Here is a 23,196-nt window from a genome sequence, read left to right on the forward strand (position 1 = left end):
TAATTTTGCAGCAAATACAAGAATTCTTACAATATTACCCAGTATTATTATTTTGCTTCAGGAGTTAAATTATTTACAGATAAGAATGTTAATAAGTGTTTGGTAATAATGGGACTATATGAGAATGGAGTTATCTTTTGTTCTCACAGTTTAATGATGAATATAAGAACGCCGTTATAAATCTTAACAACACATATTGATGTGCATGCTGAACATACCTTCTCCCTGTTTTACACAGGCATAATGCTTGACCATTTTCATATCAAGTATTTTATACATGATAAAAGCAAAGTGATTGACCTGGACAGGCAAGGGGAATGGAAGGACTCTTCAGAATGATTACAAATTTTTAAATTGTTATGGAAATGCAGGGACAAAGAAAACCCTTACACGCTAGGAATTTAGGATATCTATGTCAATTTGATTGTGATTCTTAAACAGAAATGGTACTAAAATTATAATTTTTAAATAATATCTTTTACAGTTTATGTAATGAGTTTTATTGTTAATACTTAGTTCAACTGAGTATATTAGGTATTTGGATCTTTATCAGAAACATTTTTTGCCCTATGTAATATTTTGTGGAATATAAATAATTGTTAAAATTACTTTTAAAATCATATTCTTCCTTCCTTAACATATTCAATGAATTTGTATTTTTACATCTTTATTGTAATTCGAGAAATCACCAGTCTTGTGACCAAGAGTTCAAGGAATATTTCAGAACTTCCATGTACATCCTAAAGAAGCAAAAGAAAATAATGTCACAGGTATTAAAAAAAATATAGTGTCACAGGTCTATCCTTAACCTATCAGTTCTAGAAGCCTGATTCTGCAAAGGAAATTTTTACAATTTTCAAAGTTTTCTTAAGCAACCCCAATATATATATATATCCCCAAATTCATTATGACTTATTATGAGTCTTCCTCTCAGCTCCCCTCTTCTAAAGAAAGACTATTGGTCCACTGTCTTTATGTAGCATTGCTCACAAATACTGAACTTACATTCCTTTTTAGTATTTTCTGCCAGTTGAAGGTAAAGGAGGTGAAGGCACTGTTACTGGAAGTGTGGAGTTGAGAGCTGGAAGTAATAATTAACTGGAAATAAGTCAGGGGATGACAAAATGGGAAGAGGTTATGTTGTTGATAGCATAGAGTCTTTATGTTCTCTAATTGAATTCAGACCCCTTCTAGTAACCTAGAAAAACTGCAAATGCATGATTTTTCAAGAAAATGTCAAGTTCAGTAGTCTTTCTCAACTTGCCTTTGAGAAATCATCCAAACTTGTCTCTCAAGCAAAACATGCCATATGACAAAGAATAGAATTTAATTTCCAGTGACACATATGAAAGACCTTGTGGGCTTAATCCATATGCCTTTGACCATGGATTTAGAATTCAAGTACACCACAATAAAATTCTCCATGTATGTCTGGTAATATCTAGTTATTGCAAAAATGGATTCCTGATCAATTGAAGTGTATTGAAGTACACATACAGATTTCAAGAAAGTCTTTAAGAAACTTAATTGATTAAAAAATAGGCAGATTTTTATGTAGAGGTTTTGATTTATTATTATCATCAACATCACATTAGACATGCACATCCCCAGTTCAAGGTAGAGTTTAAAGTATGTAAGCAGAGAAAGAAGACTCTTTAGACAATATATATAGTGAAATTAAACTTTATACAGCACTGAATATGGTACAGAAGAATTGCAGTCTCTGCATTTGCCTAAGTAAAGATTGACCCCCAAATATCATAAAATTAGAGTAATAATTTTTACAAAGGTGGGTTATTTCTGGTTTTGGGTTTTTTTAAGTTTATCTTCATATTAGGTCTGGCTGAGGTGGAGTTAATTTTCCCTGTAGCAGCCCTCATAGTTCTGTGCTTTGTATTGGTAGCTAGAAAGGTGTTGATAACACACCAGAGTTTTGGCTACTTCTGAGCAGTGCTTGCACAACATCAAGGCTATGTCTCCAAAATTATCGCCCTGTCCCTCACCAGTAGGCTAGGGACGTGCGCTATCTTGGGAGGGGACATAGCCAGGACAGCTGACCCCAAATGACCAAAGGGATATTCCATATCATATGACACCTGTTCAGCAATAAGTGCTCAGAGAAAGAAGGAAAAAGTGGGAACATTTATTATTATGTTTGTCTTCCAGAACAACTGTTAGGCATACTGAAACCCTGCTTCCCAGGAAGTGAGTGGATGTTGCCTGCTGATGGTAAGTAGAGAATATTTACTTTTTTTTGCTTTGTTTTCATGCACGGCCTTTGCTTTTGCTTTATTAAACTGCCTTTATCTTGACCCACAAGAGTTTTCTTCTATCTTATTTCCTCCCCCACCCCCCCAACCACCCCAATCCTGCTGAGGAATGGAGTGACAGAATATCTTGGCTGGCACCTGAAGTCCAGCCAAGGTCGATCCACCACAAACTTGTGTCCTAAGAAGTACCTGATTTATGCATCAGAACCAACATTTTCCCTCTGACTTTCTACATTGTTTTTTGTTGTTGTTGTTTTTGTTCATTTGAAAGACATCACTTTAACCAGCAGAATGTAAATCAGGAGGTTGTGAAATGTGACTAAAGATTCCACCCGAGAGATATTACTGCATTAAGTTTGAGTCAAAAAGTGGGGTTATAGTTTTCCAGAATATGAAAAATTATTGCCAGTTGGAATATTTAAACCTTTTTTGTGGACTTCATGGAACATGATTTCTTTCAAGGGGAAGAAATCAGGTCTAAACATTTGATACAGAGGACATGATTTAATTTAATGTGCTAGTGAGACATTAAGAGACAAAAAATACAAATATGTATTAAAAAAAGATGTATTTCCGGCTAATTTCTCAACGAAGAAAACAGCATCCTAATGACATCTGAAAAGCTTTTTCATCTTAACTGTGAAATACAATCAGTTTATCAAAAACATAGAGGTAGATATTGAAGTTTGACTCTAAGATATCACTGAAAGCATTGTTATTTTACTCTGAACTGCAAATTTTAAAGTCTTAATTAGAGAGCTGTTGTAGGTGTGATATGCTGAATTAATTGATGAATTGCTTGTTTGATTAAAGTATGATTAAACAGATTTATTTTTATTTCATATTCCATAAATGATAAATTACTCTAAAACTAATTCTGTAATTAAGTTACACATACAATAAATGAAGAGATTAATGTTTCATTAACTAAGGTCTTAACTATAGCACTTGAGGCTCTATTCATTAAGGAAAATCTACAGTAGCTGCTCTGGCCTAACAGTTTTTTATGGAACTTTTGTAAAGTGGAACTAATTTGTATGAAGAATTAGACTAATTACTGAAATGGCTGAAGGGTTATCTTTTTTCTCAAAGATACTTGTAGGTGTAGATTCTTGCTTGTTATAAATTATATCTGTACCTGTGCTGATGAAAATTTACTGGTTTCCATCACACAAGATTCTGATGGTAAGTACATTAGATAGCTAGTGGGTCAAAATAGTCTTGACCATGACTCCAGAACTGCATTATGACTGTATTGCATTCATCTTTTATTGAGTAAAGCTGAAAAAAACATTAATACGGTGATTTTGAAATGTGGTTTCATTCAAGTTCAGAACAAAACCTGAACATCCTTATATTGCCTATGAAAGAGCATTCCCTTTAGTTACTTCTTCACTTTGTTTTAGAGTTTTTATGTTTAGACAGAATTTTCAAAGCATGAAAGATGGGCAATGTATTTTGAAAGAAAAAACTTTTAATATTGAATTCTGGAATAGAACATCTTGTCATCACTAATGTTTAGATACAGTGTGGTTATATATATGTCACCGTATCAGCCACAGAGAGTAATGGATAAGTGGAAGTGAACTCAAAGGGAGGAAATAAAAAAAAAAAAAAAACCAACAGATAAAATTACCAGAAGATTTTAATTTTTTTTTTTTAATTTTTTAAAATCTTTTTCTTGCTAGTCAGAGATAGGGGCAGACAAAAGTCAACACGTCATGTAGATCAATACCTGGCTTTGTGGCTGGTGATGTCACCAGAGCATTACTTTCGGCAGTCACAGGAAGTTCTTTGACTAATGAAGCCTACTGGAGAGAGGTGGGATGCACCTATCTAGAAGGAGCAGGAGAATCTTTGCTAGTAGATTGGCTGACTAAGTGAATTGTGCTTTAAACTAATGAACTTGGGACATAGGGTCCAAAGCTGTGACACCTGTATCTTCATAAGCAACAGGGTGAATGAGCACACATACCAGAGCAGTGAGGAATGCTCCCCAACTCTTCCCAAAGGCAAGAACTCTAAGTCCAAGCGCCTCAAGTGCATATATACCAACTGTCCTGATTTGAGGTAAAACACAACCAACTTCTGTTCAGTAATTTTACTTTTCAGTTAATCCTCTTCTAACTAACCAAACTCTCTGAAATTAAGAGGCACTGTCCACTTCCAGAGTGATAAGACCCGATTTTTTCTAATTTATGCCAAGGGGTGGTATGCAGAGACACTCATACTTATTGCTATAACAACCACGGTCAGCTAACTTTGTTATTTGCCCCATAGAAGGGTCAGAAGCAGAAAAGCATAGAGATGTCACACCTGTGGGGAGCAGCAGAAAGGACAGGTGACCCAAAACTGACCAACGAGGTATTCCACCCCATCTGCATCATGCTCAATACAAAAGCTGAGGGATCAAAGGGTCAGTTCTTTCTTCAATGGCCAGTGTCTGAGGAGGATTCTGTCTGTTCGTCTACCTTTGATCCTGATCCATGTGTTCCTGAATCCAGACCCAGAATCCAGTTCCTGTCTGTCACTGAGTCTAATCTGGGACTTTCCCAGTGCCTGTCAGTGACGTGATCGTCATCCTGGGAGCTTGATACTGGTTTTGAATATATTGTATATATTTCATTATTTTCTTTTTAGTATTTCATTAACATTTCATTAAAGTAGCTTAGTTTCTTTTAAACTCATGAGTCTCTTTCTCTCTCTTCCTCCTTTCCCTGAAGGGAGATGCTCTCCCTTCTCTGAAGGGAGTGAGGTCACAGAGCATCTGTCGTTCGTTTCAGTGGCCAGCTTGGCCCAAATCATGACAGATTTATTGACACGCAACATGGGGCTCAGCCAGAGCTGGACAAGAGCTGGTAGATTGACTGAATAGTTAGAATTCGAGCTTGGTCAGACATAAAACAGATTGCTCGCATCGTGTTGTTCTTAAGTGAAATGTTATAGTATGCCTTTAGAGAGCATGTTAAATGGTTAAATGGTTAAATGCTTCAATGTTTAATGGTAAATGTTACATGGTTCAATGCTGCTTCACCTGCTGAATGCATTGTATGGTTTATTTGTTCTTTGTGTTTGCATGAGGTGGCCTAAACGTGCTATCCTGTTGTGGTTTGGAATACAGATCTATAATATGATAAATTGGATAACGGTTTTACCTGCCTATCTTGGGCATTGTGTAATAGATTCTATTACTAATTACACTTTCGATTTTACCTGGGAAAAGTTTACTTCGCCCTTTAGTGCCAAATTGACACCATCAGAGCTAGGGGATGGAAACCTTTTGGATTTCAAAAATGAATGTCACTTTCTTAAAATCATTATTTTATTGTTGATTTTCCTGCATGTGTTGCATGGGTGGTTTCCTATTAAAAATCAGTACAGGATCACAGAATCACAGAATATTTTTGGTTGGATGGGACCTTTGAGATCATCAAGTCCAACCAACAAAAAAAAAAAAACCAAAACAACAACAACAACAACAACAACAACAACAAAAAAAAAACAAACAAACCACACCCAAAAAATCCCAGAACACCAACACCAAAACCAAACCAAAACAAATGCCACAACCACACACCACACCCACCCACAAACAGACACAAACCAACAATCTCGGGCACTAGAGCATGCCCTGAAGTGCCATGTCTACACGTTTCTTAAATACCTCCAGGGATGGCGACTCCACCACATCCCTGGGCAGGCTGTTCCAGTGCCTGACCACTCTCTTAGTAAAGTCATTCTTCCTGATATCTAATCTAATCCTCCCCTGCCGCAACTTCAGACCATTTCCTCTGGTCCTGTTATTATTCGCTTGGGAGAAGAGTCCAACACCCATCTCTCTACACCCTCCTTTCAGGTAGTTGTAGAGGGCAATGAGGTCCCCCCTCAGCCTCCTCTTGTCCAAACTAAACATGCCCAGTTCCCTCAGCCTCTCCTCATAGGACTTGTTCTCCAGACCCCTCACCAGCTTGGTGGCTCTCCTCTGGACACACTCCAGCACTTCAATGTCCTTCCTGTAGTGAGGGGCCCAGAACTGAACACAGTACTCCAGGTGAGGCCTCACCCGGGCCGAGTACAGAGGGACCATCACTTCCCTACTCCTGCTGGCCATGCTATTCCTGATACAGGCCAGGATGCCGTTGGCCTTCTTGGCCACCTGGGCACACTGCTGTCTCATGTTAAGCCGGCTGTCCACCAATACCCCCAGGTCCTTTTCTGCTGGGCAGCTTTCCAGCCACTCTTCCCCAAGCCTGTAGCGTTGCCTGGGGTTGTTGTGACCGAACGATTCAGTATTATATGATATACACTGCTGCTACTCAAATCCCACAAGCCACTCTACCACCCCTACCCGCACAGGCCACTCCACCACCTGTACCAGCACAAGCCACTCCATTGCTTGAACTGACACAAGCTACTCCAGCTTTGACAATAAACACCACTACAACTCTGACAATGACCACTGCTGCTATTCCAGCTGCTTTGATAATGATCACTGTCACTATTCCATCCTTGACAATGAGCACCATCCTTATTCCAGCTGCTCCACCTGCCACTATTCCACTCCTTGAAAGAGAGACATAAGCAACTCCACAGCCCACACTGGCAAGCCACTCCACAGCTTGTAGTGGCACAAGCCACTCCATCACTCGTACTGTCAAGAGCTATTCCAACCTTGACAACGAGCACTGACATTCCAGCCTTGACAATGAGCACTATTCCAGCTGCTTCAACAATCAGTACTGCTGCTACTCAAACTCCATCAGAACTGGTACAAATTGCCCTGGGGATGGGGAAGCAAAAAAGAAGGTCGGCTTGTTCCCCTGCCCCTTATGACAAAGACTAGTTCAAGACAGAGAGCATGGGAGAGGATTCTTCTAATGAAGACCAAGAAAGGGTCCTTCTAAAGCAGATCAGGGAAAGAGTCCTTCTTGCGTTGTGTCAACACAGGAGGAGGAATCAGATGCAGAGATAATCGTTAAATCCTTCTCTATGAAGGACTTGCAAAATATGAGAAAGGACTTTAGCTGTCGTGAAGGTGAGACACTAATCTCCTGGTTGCTCTGATGCCAGGATAACGGGGTCAATACCATAGACTTAGATGGTAGAGAAGCTAAGCAGTTGGGAAACTTGTCCAGAGATGGAAGTATTGATAAAGTAACTGGGAGAAAGACAAACACACTCAGTCTCTGAAGGCGACTTGTATCAACTGTAAAGGGCAAGTATCCCTTTAAGGATGATACCAAATGCCACCTGAGCAAATGGACCACCATGGAGAAAGGTATTAAGTACCTGAGAGAATTGGCTGTGCAAGAGGTGATTTATGTTAACTGGTGAGTGAACGTAGACCCTGATGAAGTGCCATGAAGAGGACTATGGTGTGGAAGTTTATGCAGAGTACACTATCAATGTATTCCCACACATTGTCAAAAGTGGTCTGGAGAGGATATGATGCTGACACACCAAATCTAAATGAAGTGGCTAACAGGGTACGACATATCCCTTTGGTAAGTTCAGGTCAGCTGTCCTGTCTGTGTCCCCTCCCAACTTCTTGTGCACCCCCAGTCTACTCGCTGGTGGGGTGGAATAAGAAGCAGAAAAGGCCACGATGCTGTGTAAGCACTGCTCAGCAATAGCTAAAACATGAGCATGTTAGTAACGCTCTTTTAGTCACAAAGCCAAAATATAGCCCCATACAAGCTACTGTGAAGAAATTTAACTCTAATGAAAGGGAATCAGCAGAACTAAATACTGGAGGAGTAACCACCTGGAAAAATTGAAGCTGTAGTTCTTTTGTGTGAAATATACAAAGAGGAAATTCTATTATTTTTTTTAACCAGTCTTACTTGTTTTTATTACTCACACTTTTAAGCCTATGGTTTTATTTTTAGGTCAATAAAGAGAAAACTAGTATAGATAAAAAATAGGTAGGTATATCTTTGAAATTATTTTAATTTGTTGTTCCTTTATAGTAAGCCACATAAAAGTTCAACATCTATCTCTTCAGTGCTGCAGCATTTTGGTGCTTCTAAAATATGGTCATGGTTGCAGAATACAGGGTTTGAATTTAATACGGACTGTGAATCTTACAGTGAGGTCATGGCTCAAGAAGCCCTTATTTTCATTTTCATTGGAAATAGCAGCACAGTCACAAGTAAGTAAAATCATGTATGCTCTGAGATCTCAGGGCAAATATAAAATAAACCCTGTCAGTGATCTGTATGTGATCATCAGTTCAAGGACCAATAAAAAGACTTCAACAATTGTATTTTTACACTTTCAATTTTCTGTTCAATACACTTGACAATGTTAAATTATTTCATACTAATGACTCATTTCTATTCTGAACTCAGACAATTTTGGTATTAAAACATTGGCATGCAAATTTTACTAGCCCATGGAGGACTATTTTTTTTTTCTCAGCTGGGCTGGAAAACAAAGAACAGATAACAATATTAACCAAACAAAAATTAGTTTTGTCATAAGATTACGAATTGCCATTGTAACATTTCCAAGCTCAGCAACTAAATATACAAAATTAAGCCTTCTTCATCACATTATCATAAAATAAATTAACCGTGAGTAGCAGCATCATCATGAAATTGATTATGGCAATGTATCTTTCCATTTTGCCTTCAGAATTATTTTAGAAAAGAAACAGAAAAGTTTAGAGGAAGCTGTCAGCTATACTTGTATTGGTATTTCAGTTTCAATGTTTATGTTTCAAATACATAAATACATGTACATTATACATTCAAACAATTTTGCAGCCTTCATCTGACTTCAAACCAGAAAGTCTGTCCTCTTTGGGAAGCTGAAAAGAGGAAAAAGTCTTGGGATTACTGACAGTCTTGAACTCGGAGTACATTTGCAACACTTACAAGATGTTTAAGAGAGGGCTTTGGTGTTGATTTGACTTGAATAAATGTTTAAAAATGCATTATTTATTATTATATTGTTTTTTGGTTATTGTTTATTTGTAGAGCTCTTGACTTGGAGCCTTAAACCCTAAAAACTTCTTAAACCCTAAACTTCTTCTTTGCAAGTCTTCACTCACACATTATGTTCCTATTTACAAATAGCATGTTTAAGAATGTAGTCGAAGAATGGCATAGAAAGTCAGTACTAAAATCCTTTCAGTTCCATGTGCAGTTTCTGACAAGAGCAACACAGATGATTAGGAAATAGTATAAGAACAGGACAGGTGCAGTGATGTTTTCCTAGATGCTTACATTCTTCCAGCGTATGATTTGTGACTCAAGGTCTTCCTAACCCAGAGGTGATTTCTTTCTATTTAATAGACCTCAAAAATTTTTCTTTAAAAATCTGTCCAAATCTTCTTTTGAACACACATAAACTTTGAGCACTCAAAATGTCCCGTGGCAAATAGTTCAATAGCTTAACTATGTTTTGTGTGAAGAAGTATTTCCTTTTATTTGTTCTGAGCCTGGCACCATGGATCTTTCACTGGGAAAGAGAGTAAACAACATTCTCCATGACACGCAGGATTTTATAAACCTCTATTTTAGCCTCCTGTAGATTCCAGACCAAAAAGCCCTGGAATAGGTTTACTGCTATTAGTGCTGTTAAGCTCTTCATCTCTTTACCTCTGCAGTAGCTGCATCAAATAAAACCAAAGTATTTCCTCTCATTTTCAAACAGAAACATTGTTTCACAAAGGGGAAAAAATCTAGTTTTAGCCTACTTACTGTTCAAATGAATTCTCCTTCCTGTAAACCACTGATACAGCAGCAGAGAAGTCTGCCTATTCATTTTTCCTTTCTCTAGGATGTCATACTGAATATCATTAAATGCAAAAACATTTTCAAGTTTTGCTGGAAGGCAAAATGATAAAACTATAGCCTTCAGATATGTCTTCACCTATTTCCCTATTCTTAAATTACGTTATATCTGCTTACATGTATAAAATACTCTTAATTGCCTGATTTAACTGTTTAATTACTTTTCTCCTGTTTCATGCTGTTTCTGACTCCCATGATCATTCTCTGTGCTTTTAGGCCTCACACAGAAATTTAGCCACCATGGGATACAATCATAAAGCCACATCTTTTTCTTCCTGTTCTTTTACATGGTCATTGCTGAATATTAAAAACTAGTAATAACTTAGATCTATAGTACTGTCGAGGTTTTGGCTGAATTTACCAAAACCGGACCGGCAGATGGCCCTTCCCCCCTCCTTCCCCCCCCTAAAAGAGGAGAGAGGAGGAGAAAGAGATAAGGAGATTCAGAAGTTTAGAATGAACTAAACTACTTTAATGAAGAATTAATATTAAAATAAAAATAAAGGAGAAAAATAATGAAATAGATACAATATATACAAAACCGTATCAAGCTCCCAGGATGACAGTCACATCACCGGCAGGCACTGGGGAAGTCCCAGACTGGACTCAGTGACGAATGGGAACTGGATTCCAGCTCTGGAGTCAGGAACACACGGATCGGGATCAAAGGCAGATGAACAGACAGAGTCCTCTCTGGACGTCGGCCATCGCAGGAAGGGGGCTGACCCTTTGATCCCTCAGCCTTTATACTGAGCATGGGGCAGATGGGATGGAATACCCCAGCTGGTCAGGTTTGGGTCACCTGTCCTGTCCACTCCTCCCCACCGATGTGACCCCTCTACGTTTTTTCCGTTTCCGATCCTCTAAGGGGGCAAATAAGGAAATTGGCTGACCTTGGTTGTTATAGCAATAAGTATAAGCAAGGGCCTCCCTGCATACCGTTCCTTGGCATGGAGCACAAACATTGGTCTTATCATTCTGAGAACGAGCAGTTTTCTCCACAATATGCCGTTAATTTCAGAGAGTTAGAAGAGGCCTAGCTAGGATGTAAAGTTACAGAACAGAAAATTGGTTCGGTTTTACTTCAAACCGGGACAAGTACTTAACAAAAGTTACTTAAAACCAAACACTACCACTGAACTTAAAGAGATTTTGTTCATGCTCATTATGATTTCTGTGTTGTTTTATTTTTAATGTCCATCTTCAATTCAGAAGAAAGATTCCACAGAGGAAGTTGAAAAACACGTTTTCCAGGACAGGGAATAATCTGGATAAATATTTGGAAGTTATATCCATATATAAATTGCAGTTCACATAGCAATTGCAAAAAATATATAATGAAAAGACTAGGTTTTTGTCTCACAAAAATACTCTGAAGTCAATACAGCTATGGAAATTTATATATGTTTAACTTTTCTCATGTTTTGCAGCATAATGATATAAGCATGTCTTTGTTAATACTGACCTTCAGATTAACATCCTGCTTGCTTTTTAGTGTGTTTTTTGCTGGTATTCTCCTTATGTCCAAGACAAATTCTGTCCACAAATAGTATATACTCTCTTTCTAAATACGACAACATTAATACACGTGCTTTGAAGGTAGCAAAGACATCTGTAAATCAGATGATACCACAACACCATCACTTGTGAATTGTTATTCTGAAAATATTTTATATCTATCTCTGTTTTTCTCTTCGTCATGTGAAAGGATGACAGTGGATTCACATGCATGGGCCCTAACAATTATTTCATTTAGAAACTGTGTTTCTGAACAGTGTTCTACCATTATGTTATTCATAGGCATAGCTTTGAGAAAGTGAAAGTAATCACATGGGCAATTCATCAGTGCCTCTATGAAATATCCAGGACATCCACAGGTGCTTTGACTGATACTTGCCTAGGTCAGCTGGCATACCTCCAAGAGGATTTCATATGTATCACAGGAAATGAAGATTCAAACAACATGAAAAATTCAAAAGATATTTTTTCAACTTTCTGTAATTCACAGAGGAACTGTTGGGCATAGTGTTATTTCATCACGTGATAGCTAAGAGTTACAGTGAGTTTTATCTGAAAACCCTGAAGTCTTTGTTTGGAAACTGTAAACATATTTTACAATCTTGTGAGTAGGAAGAGGACATATTACCTGAGATCAAAAAAGGGATTTGTGTGATTGGAGTTTATAAACATTTCCCCTACTTCTTAACATGCTTATTTGTGTACATATGCCATACAGATTGGAATATGAGCGTTTAAGGAAAAGAAATAGTTATGCAACTGCAAATGTATTATTGATCTGCTGGGGCAGATTGATTTACATGTGTGTCATTTCAAAGGTTTTGTGATTTATTTTGTATTGTGTATATCTTATTATGTAATTTATGTTATTATTATGTATTATATACATATTATTATGTACTTTATATTATTATTATGCATTTATATGTATTATTATGTATTTATTTATGATTATGAAGTTCAACCAAGGCAAGTGCAGGGTCCTGCACCTGAGACATGGCAATGCCGGGCACAAATACAGGTTGGCTGGAGAATGGATTGAGAGCAGCCCTGAGGAGAAGGACTTGGAAGTGCTCATGGATGAGAAGCTCAACATGAGCCAGTAGTGCATGCTGGCAGCCCAGAAAGCCAACCGCATCCTGGGCTGCATCAAGAGAAGTGTGGCCAGCAGGTCGCGGAAGGTGATTCTACCCCTCTACTCTGCGCTCGTGAGACCCACCTAGAATACTGTGTCCAGCTTTGGAGTCCTCAACACAGGAAGGACATGGACCTGTAGGAACGGGTCCAGCGGAGGGCCACGAAAATCATCAGAGGGCTGAAGCACCTCTCCTGTGAAGACAGGCTCAGAGAGCTGGTGTTGTTCAGCCTGGAGAAGAGAAGGCTCTGGAGAGACTTTATAACAGTTTTACCTGAGGGGGCCTACAGGAGAGATGGGGAGGGACTCTTTGTCAGGGTTTGTAGTGACAGGACAAGGGGTAACGGTATTAGACTGAAAGAGGGGAGATTTAGATTACATACTAGAAAGAAATTCTTTACTGTGAGGGTGGTGAGACACTGGAACAGGTTGCCCAGGGAAGCTGTGGATGCCCCATCCTTGGAAGTGTTCAAGGCCAGGCTGGATGGGGCTTTGAGCAACCTGCTGTAGTTGGAGGTGTGCCTGCCCAGGGCAAGGGGATTGGAACTTGATGAATTTTAAAGTCCCTTCCAACTCTAACAATTCTACGATTCTATGATTCCATGATTCCAGTCAAAGTTCTGTTTCCCCTACGTGTATATCTCCTTCATTTAAGCTTTCGAGTTTCCCACCGATTGCCCCTTCCCTGCACTATGTTCTGGAGTGTGCGTGACATTTTCCACAGTATTCATACCTTGTGAGGTGTCTTTTGTCATAAGATGCCAGAACTTTTCAACTTCCCGCTTAAAAACTACTAAAAATAATTTTAATGAAATATTGAAGTTTCCAGGAGCTTTTTTGTACTGTATGTAGGTACTCATATTTTTCTTGTTCTTTTACCACTGAAGAAGTTTTTCATACTGACTCTAATACTGAACAAAAATTATTATGTTATCCTCTTAAATGATTAATAGCACTGGCCAAGGCATTTTTCTACAATATAATGCTTATTTCAAGGTTTATATGTTTAGTTTTGTTTTCTACTTTTCTATTTGTTATTTTTTATCTATCTCTTGATAAATTGTACCTCAACTGAGGTAACATATAATGCTGTCAGTATTTAGCTGAATAAACTGAATATCTGGATATCTGCTCTTTATGAAAGGTGTAATTTGCTATCTTTCCAGCTCTTCGTGTGAGCTAAAGTCCGATTCTAGACGTACTGTCCTCCCAAAGCAGAAAAATAGACCCTACAAGAAAGATATTTGATTATGACAGTGATGAAAACTGTCTTTTCCATTAAAAAAAAACAAAACCAAAAACAAAACCAATTATAATCTAGGTGTAATCTATATTATTACCTTTCAGAGATTTACCCAATGATTTTTTTTTACTTGTCTAAGGAATAGTAGCATTTTTATTCCATCTCTTCTTTTTATATATGACAAAAAGTTGCATAGACATACCATATAAAACCAAACTCACAAACCAGTCAAAAAAGGCCACTGAAAAAGATGCATTTTAAATGATGCATATTAAAAAAATATATTACACGTCATGTGTATCATATATCATGATACATACCAACTCTGACCAGTTGCAACAGGGATATTTTCTGAGATTATATACTCATGCTATAATGTTAGAAAGCTTTGTTTGTTTCTTTGTTTTAATGTGGAGTTTTTGTTGGTTTTATGTAGTTTTTTCGATTTTTATATTTTTAGTAGAAACAAAGTTGAATTGTTCTAAGGATGGTTTTACCTTTACTAAATCATTCAGTTAAGTTCAATGGCTGAGACGAATTTTGATGTTACTCTTCCTTTGCCTATTCTGTTCTAGTAAAAAACCTGACTAAGCTGTTGAAATCAGTATCTTTCTAAAGTTACCATACAGATTGATTTATTTATATTTTTCATAGTTTATATGACTATGAAATTAGTTCTCTGTGACTGTACTCCTCTGAATGTAACCTAAGGTCCTTCTGTTTTGGATTTGCAGTGTAGTGCTCTGGTTTGACTATACATACATTTTTTGTTGTTGCACATTCAAAAAATAAATAGTTTTTATGAATTACACTTTCACTTCAGTTAGCACCTATGTATTTAACCCTTAGTAGAATGGTAAACCACTTTTTCAGAGGATACTCCTTAAGTTTTTAGATATATCACTGAGATCATTTATTACTGGGAGTGAAGTTATCATATTCAGTATAAAATGAAAAATGAGGGTTGGTTCAATAGGAAAACATCACTTCAGAAATGAAACCTGTTATAACTATCTATTTTGGTATTTCATTTTAAATTAATGTACATGATAATTTCATGTAACTTCTGCAAGGATTTAGGCTTTGAGTAATGGGGAACTTCTCAGAGACACTGACTGAACACTCAGGAGCAAAATCCACGAAGCTCATGATAACTACTGTCATTTTATTTTTCCCAAGAGTCAATCAGCACCATGACAAATTGATCCTTAAGTCAATTCATGTCATCTTTTCTGGATTTTTCTGAAGAAATTGGGAGAATATTTTCCGAAGCAACATGCCTGATTTGCAAGAGCTTTCAGTGTTAGTGAACTAATATACAGATTATTTTGCCTACTCCTGACCTGTTCAAACTCTTGATATTCCAGAAAACCCTTGAGACTATTATTACTTCTTGTCAAATTACGTGTATTGGAATGTACCTAGTAAACAAGCCAATGATTGTGTTTAAGTAAGGTTTGATCCTGTGAGGTTTTTCAAATTCATCTCAAGTGGATCATGAAGGTGTTTGAAAGTGATGCTTATATTACTGTTGCTGTGGGTCTACGTAGCAATCTTTTTTCTTTTCCTATTTGTTTTGAGGGTTTTTTTTTGAATATCATATGTTTTTTATGTTGAAAGATGTATATGAATGATTTTTTTTATATATTTATTAATAGCCTAATTACCCATATCATATTAGAAATGTAGGTCCAGATAAAGTTCACTCCTTCACTATAAGTAATTTTAGTAACCAACTTTTTATAGTGTTGCCCAATTTTTGTATGTTTAAGTTAATCAAAGAAATCCTAACACCAGCTCTTCAGCCTCCTTAACCCACTTTTTACATCACCTCTCTAACTGTGGAATAACAGGGTCTAAAAATAGCTGTGTACTATACATAGACACACATAAGAAAAAAAAAAAAGTTTCAATTTTCCTAGATTCTATGTTTGATGATAAACGTTGACTGTTCTTTGTGAATTTATACATCTTTTATTCATTCCATGAATTTCCCAGTATCTAACGGCACTTCGATATTTCAAACAGAATCAACAAGAAACTTGGAAAAATACATAGTATATTTACAATAATTAGAGAAAAATATATCATGTCAGATCAAACAGCCTGAGAGAGGTAAAGCTTCTGTGATATACACATATGTACAAGGTGGAGCCATTCAATAGCTTGCCTCTGGATCCCAACCTCCCCAGTTGCCGGCACCTGGACGTACAAGCCCCCAGGGACGCAGCCCCACTCCGGTTGCTGGTACAGACCATTATGCACACACACTCACAGAGCTGGCCAGGACTCCCCTGGTCCCATAGCTGACACCCCTTTGCTCTCATCCTTAGAGACATTCAGATGCTCTCACACCCAGAAGTTGTGTGAGATCCTGAAGTGTTATTCTCCTGCATCCCATAATTAGCCCCATGCCCCTGGACAGTAATGCCCCTCAGTCTGCAAGGTGATCTAGAGAGAGGGTCCTGTTGACTATCTTGATGAATTTCACACCTGGATCATGGGGCTGATGGCTCTGAACTACCTGGAAGATGCCCAGGCAGGGTGTTGGTTCATTGGGAGTCCTTTATCTGAGTTTCTGCCTGCCATTGTTCACCCTGTGCTCCTCTGGGCTTGTGGAGGTGAGCCTTTGATGGACTAGTGGCCCCTGTGATGTGCCTGGGAGTAGCCCAGCAGGGTGATACTGGGCTCATCCCCACCCTCCCCTGCCATCTCTCTGAGCTACTGTGTGGGTCTGCGGGTCTGCAGATGAGTTTTATCACATAACCTAACAAAACCTCCCCGTTTTTCTTTGGGAAACCACTATTTTAATTTGATTTAGATGCATGTCATTTAAAAATAGAAAAAATGGGATTCTAAATAAGAGGAAGATCAGGTGTCTCAAGAAATAGCAATAACTAAATCCTGCTCTTTTGCAATACTGATAAAATAGAATAATAGAAAATAATAGATATTTGCTCCTTCAAACAAAAAAAGACCTGAAGTAGGAAAATTACTAGATAAGCTTAATTACTTACAATACAAGTATTCTACCACAATTTTTCATGAATCTTATATAAATCCTCTGGTCCTATTGATGCGAAATAACATCTCATCCAGGAAATATTTTTGCATTCCATCCCTTTTTTCCTGTCATTTTTCATTAAGACCATACTTTGGGGCTAAACTGCCTACATATCTGCTTTATAGAGAAGATAGCAATTTTAGTGTCTTGTGTAACAATTGCCATGTGTGGTCAGATGTAGTCAGCTGTGGTAGTATCTTGATTCTCTCTATGATCAGGCAAATACCTAGACTGTATTATAGATAATCCTTATCTAAAGAACTCAGCCTACTGTCCTCCAAACATTTGCCGTTCATAGGCTTCCTGAGGCAGACAAAGTTATTATGAATTTAGTCACTGTTAAGGGTTCTCATAGATTTCATCTATCAGTCTTCAACCTTCATAGGTTGCATTTTGATTATCTCATGTGATCTCTTCTGAACCCTTGTAAACCCTCAGTATCTGAACTGTCCCTTGTCTGGGAGTGTCACTCTTGTCTTTAACCGTCTCTTGTATAAAGAACTACTCCCTTCGCTTGCTTTGAGTTTGTTTCCTCCTAGTTTCATTTGATGTCCCATTAATTCACCCTCTCCCTATCAGCCTCATAGTGCTGTAACACTCATAATGGAGGGCTATTTAGCTGCATACAGCATTAGCTACATAAACTAAAGTCCTTACTGAACTGAAATATTACTTTTTTAAAAAAAGCAGGTACTAAACTCCATTATTAGTAAATCTCACCTAGCTATTTCATTCCTATATATTTGTATGTATGTATGTATGTATGCAGGTATATATGAAAAAAATAGACTCCTGTGCTATTTCTTCTCCTTTGTTATTACATTCAATTAAATATTTAGTATAAGCAGACATGAAATGAGTTGAATGCATGAACATTTGGTTTGGAAAAGTCCCAGGGACAGTTTGGAGGTCTTTCTAAACTCTGTGAACTGATTTTGAAGTAAGTGAAGAGCATGGGAAATGGGGTTATAAGGTAAGACTGATGTTATCGTATCTTATTTCCACCTGGGAGAATATAAAGCACTTCAATTCTGTATGGGAGGACTTGTAAAACCAAGGAATTTTGGACTTCAGTGGAGAAAAATACTTATAATGTCAATGAGATGTAATAAAACAGCCAAATTGCAAAATAAAATGAAAGATAAGAGAAGATGAAGGGCTGGATAAAAATTTCAGGCAGGATGGAATCAAAGCAATGACATTCACATGTCATTCATACAATGAGAGAAACAGGAAGAATTATATTAAGAATTTAAGACTGAAAATAAAAAGCTGGGTGCACCTCTACTGTTCAGCGAATCTAGGCTTTGTCCCTCTGTATAAAGTATCCATATCTGCATGGCAACACTCACATTGTACTAAAAACTTCTATGTGCACATTCAAATTTGTCTTATTTGCAGGAGGGAAATATTGTATCCCACAACCATGCAGTTGCCCATGCTAATCTCTTCAGTCCTTAAAAGTGCATTGTGAAGGATAAGCTTTCCTTGTTGGAGGTGTTGTGGAATTACTCTTAGCCCATGCAAACTGTTATAACCGTGTCTATTTCATTCAGGATGTGATAACTAGGCCTATTTCAGACAGAACAGAACAAAACAAAACAAAACAAACCAAACAAAAAAAGAAAAGTACCCGATAGAAAACCACAAACACTGCAGCATATTTTGCTGCTTTATAAAGCTGGCAGCATGCCCTACAGAAATCACACATGGACTTAGTGAGGTCAGACAGAAACCTGTCCAGAAAGAAAATAATCCTTTGATATTTGCTTTCAGTGCTGGAGCTGCACTGAAAGCATAAAATATTGTGCTTACTACCTCCTCTTCCTGCCTCAGACGCCTGAAGCTGCATCTAGAAATTCTGGATATCAGCTTCTCAGTCCTGTCAGAGCTCTTCTTCAGGACCAGGACATATAAGAGTTCCTGCCGGTTCAGAATTAGGCTCCTATTTTTTCTCAGTTATACAATCATAGCTAAATAGTCTGATCGATGTTGACAGTTGTTGGGCCAGTGATTTGCAAAGCAAATATTCCTCCCTATAACTGCAAGCTTTGAACAAATTTCTTCACTATGCTGTGTTTATCAAGGGTGTGCAGTCTACTTGAGTGTTTCACATGAATATGATAACTGGAGGGAACATTAAGAATGTTTTGATTGACCAAGGAAGAAGGATGGCATCTACACCTGTAGAGTAATCAATTTATAAATACAATATTTATTTACAGAAGTGTCATTCTGCTGCTTAATTTATGAAATGATGGCAGAAAAGAGCTTATTAAACCAGGATATGAGTTTGGCTGAATGAAATGGGATGAAGTTGCGGCAGGGGAGGTTTAGATTAGATATTAGGAAGAATTACTTTACTGAGAGGGCGGTCAGGCACTGCAATGGCCTGCCCAGGGAGGTGGTGGAGTCACCATCCCTGAAGGTATTTAAGAAATGTGTAGACATGGCACTTCAGGGCATGCTCTAGTGCCCGAGACTGTTGGGTTGGGGTTTTTTTTGTGTTAGTATGGTTGGACTCGATGATCTCAAAGGTCCCTTCCAACCATGAAGATTCTGTGATTCTGAAATCAAGATTGGAGCTAAGGAAATAAAGGATGATTTTGTACTGATTCCCTTTTGCTGAAGGGTAACCATCATCTTGTATGATGTCAGTACACTATATCAGTGTACCTTTGTGCTTGAATGCTTTTTCATAAGATTTTAAAAGCTATGCTTCAATATTTCTGCTTTTTTTATATTTTTTTTTTCTTTTCATAAACACCTGTACAGGGAAGTGACATAAGGAATACGACATTAACCATGAAAATCAGTTAATCTAATCAGCTAGTCATCCAGTTTGCCTTTCTATGCAGGAAAGACAGGTAGGCGCTCTTAGAGAATGACAGTTTCCCCTTTGAGAAAGGAGTCTCAGACAGGTATAATCAATCCTTCTCAGATGGTGTTACTAGTTACAAAGAGTCTAAATATTCAGGGTAGAGACCTACCTTATGGCAGAGTGGCCGTAGCAGCTGGGGGTATTAGAAACAATATAAAAAACTACCACTGCTCCAGTTAGAATTTGAATAACTAAATTAAAGGCAAATTCAGGTCTTTGAAAATGAGAAATAAGAAATATATACCCAACACGATAGGAATTATCTGTCTTACGGTTAATAATTCACTTTATGCTGAAGTGGGTCAGTATGTACATCTGCTTACAAGCTTCCATTCATTGAACTTCGTCAACAAGTTAAAATTCTCTCTTAGTAACTCCTGAGTTTACAGAGGATGAGGAGAATGAGAAAAGGGACTCAAAATGGACTGGAAATGGACTCCTAGCTGCTTATAGAATATTTCATCTGCATCGTCATCCTGTTTGGGTGGTCTGTAACAGACTCCAACTATGATACCTGCCTTGTTGGCCTTTCCCCTGATTCTTACCCATAAATACCTGACCCTATCGTCACTGTCATCAAGTTCCAGACAGTCAAAACACTCCCTAATATGCAGAGCTACCCCACTGCGTCTCCTTTCTTGCTTATCCCTTCTGAAGAGTTTATAGCCATCCAATGCAGTGCTCCAGTTGTGTGAGTTACCCCACCACGTTTCTGTGATGGCGACTATATCATAGTTTTCCAGCTGCACAACAGCTCCCAATTCCTTGTGCTTGTTGCCCATGCTGCATGAATCGGTGTAGATGCACTTCAGTTGGGTTATTGATCCCACCACCTTTTTGAGGGAGAAGCCCTAATTCCTACATGACCATTCTCAGGTGCTTCTGTGGTTTCCAACAGAACAATAAGCCTTGTGTCTTTGATGTTGCATGGCACTCCATCCCCTACTTCCACTGAGACAGCAGAGCGAAGGACCTCACTAGCACACTGTCCTTCAAACATAACGTTCTGCCCCCGGGCTTATCTCTATCAGGCCTGGTTTTATCTCTTTTCACCTTCAAGCTCTTTCAATGAGACCTGCTAAGTCTTGTGCAAAGATCCTTTTCTCCCTTTGAGAACGGCATACCTCATCTGTTGCCAGCAGGCCTGTTGTTGACCCTGTACCAGGGTAGGCAGACTTCTCTAAGAAATGGGTCCAATCTGCATTTTGGGCCTTCTGTTCTGCTAAGGAGAGAATCTTCTATGACAATGACCTGTCTTTTTTTCTTTATGGAAGCAGTTTTGATGCAGGGCATAGGCCGACTGCCTCGGTGACACCTCCAAACTGATGAACCATAGTCCTTATTATTGTTTTGTTCCACCTGCAGACCCTCATACCTATTATGCAAGGGCAACGGGGAAGGTGGAATAGCCACAAAGGAGACACATCTGCTGTGCCGGGCGGGAACTTGTCGCCATTCTCCCCTATCCCTTAAGTCACCATGTTCAGCCAGGTGAAGAGCATAATCAGATGTGAATTTAGAGAGAGGAGTAAAAGGGACAAAATCAAGAATCAAGGGAAATGTTAAGCAAAATTAATTATATGTACATACCTCATAGGAGAATCTGTTTGCCCACATCTTCCCTGGAAAGTGGAAACTCACTAGAAGGAAAGCTGTCTTTTGCTGTAATGACCTAGCAAGAAACTAGGAAAAATTAACAAAAATTCTTTGGAGGTCCAATTATCTTGCTTAAATTTGTGCATGTAGCTCCTTTTCAGCTTCAATAAAAACTACCTGTATGTAGCAAAAAGTAGAATCCTATATTTGTGCATAAGGAATAAATAAGAGTTATAATAAATAAGACAAATAATTAGATTTTTACATTTGCTTGGATGCATTAAGACAATAAACATGCTTTCACTATAATTTCTATCTTTGTGAGTCCAGTTGCTTTCTTTCTGAACAGGAATGATCTTATCTTCTGGGTCATTTATCCTTCATGAGCTCATACTTTCAATGTGAATGGATTTCAGTTAAGGAGAACAAATATATTGCTTCCAGACATGCTTTATAAATGTTGTCTGCTGTCTTGTCAATGTATTAAAAGCCAAGTTATAAATAAAATGGCAAAGGTTGTTTTAACTGATGAGAACAAAATTCTTCCACTTTATTATACACATGTAAAATATAGAGGCAACTCTGCTGTACAGAGAATCTATTAAGTTTCTATATCTTTACAAATTAGTAGGAAATAAATGAAAAGTAGTGTTTGACATTATTTATTTCAAAGAAAATCTACAGGAATATTTACTGAGGACTGGCTGACATTATCTGACAGTACATTATCTAAACTCACTAGTAATTGTAAAGTTGTCTGTCAAAGTGTCACGGTGAATGAACCTTATGGCAGAAGTTAATGATTATCACCAAATAAGAAACCACTTTCCAAATATAATAAAGTTGTTACCTCATTTGTCTTTTAAACAGAAATCAAATAAACTGAAAACATTGTGCTTTATACTGAGTGCTAAATCATGGTAAATGATCACTTCAAATGGTGACAACTCCTTGACATTGAGAGAGGAAAAATGAAACTGGAGGATGAGATTGGAACAAAAAACTGTGGGGATCTAAGTCCATGTTAAACCCCATTACCTTAGTTACAAGTGCCAGTACTTTTATTTATTCTTACATTTTTAGAGCAAAATTTGCAATAGCATGTATCTATGGAAATGAACAGATAAACTGTTATGTATGTGTACATGCATACACACAGAAAAGGTACTAAGGAAAAGATGGGATTTTCCAGGGATTTCTTTTTTCTTTGAAGAATAAAAAACTGTTGAATCTAAAACTTCTGGATCGAAGTGCCAATAATCTGTCTGTTGAAAAACAAATTCAAGATGGGAATGTTGGAATTGAAATGACTACTTAGTTAAAATAAATAACAAGAAACTTACCCAGAATGACAGAGAGATTCAGAGCTCTTACTTGTTGAAGACAAACCAAAAAACTAAATTTTCTGTGTATTAACAGTGAGACTCACTTCTTTTGGGTTCTTCCAGAGCCAACAGAGACACAGGCAAGGGCTCTAAGCACACTGCCCAAGTCACGGAAGGCAAAAAACAGGGGCTCTGCGAATGGAGAAATGCCCACAGTACAAGAAGATCAGGTTCGAGACCTATTAAGGAACCTGAAGGTGCATAAGTCCATGGGACCTGATGAAATCCATCCACGGGTCCTGAGGGAGCTGGTGGAAAAAGTTGCTAAGCCGCTTTCCATCATATTTGAGAAACCGTGGCAATCT

Source organism: Numenius arquata, chromosome 1 (genome assembly GCF_964106895.1).
Source record: "Numenius arquata chromosome 1, bNumArq3.hap1.1, whole genome shotgun sequence".
Lineage (NCBI taxonomy): Eukaryota > Metazoa > Chordata > Aves > Charadriiformes > Scolopacidae > Numenius > Numenius arquata.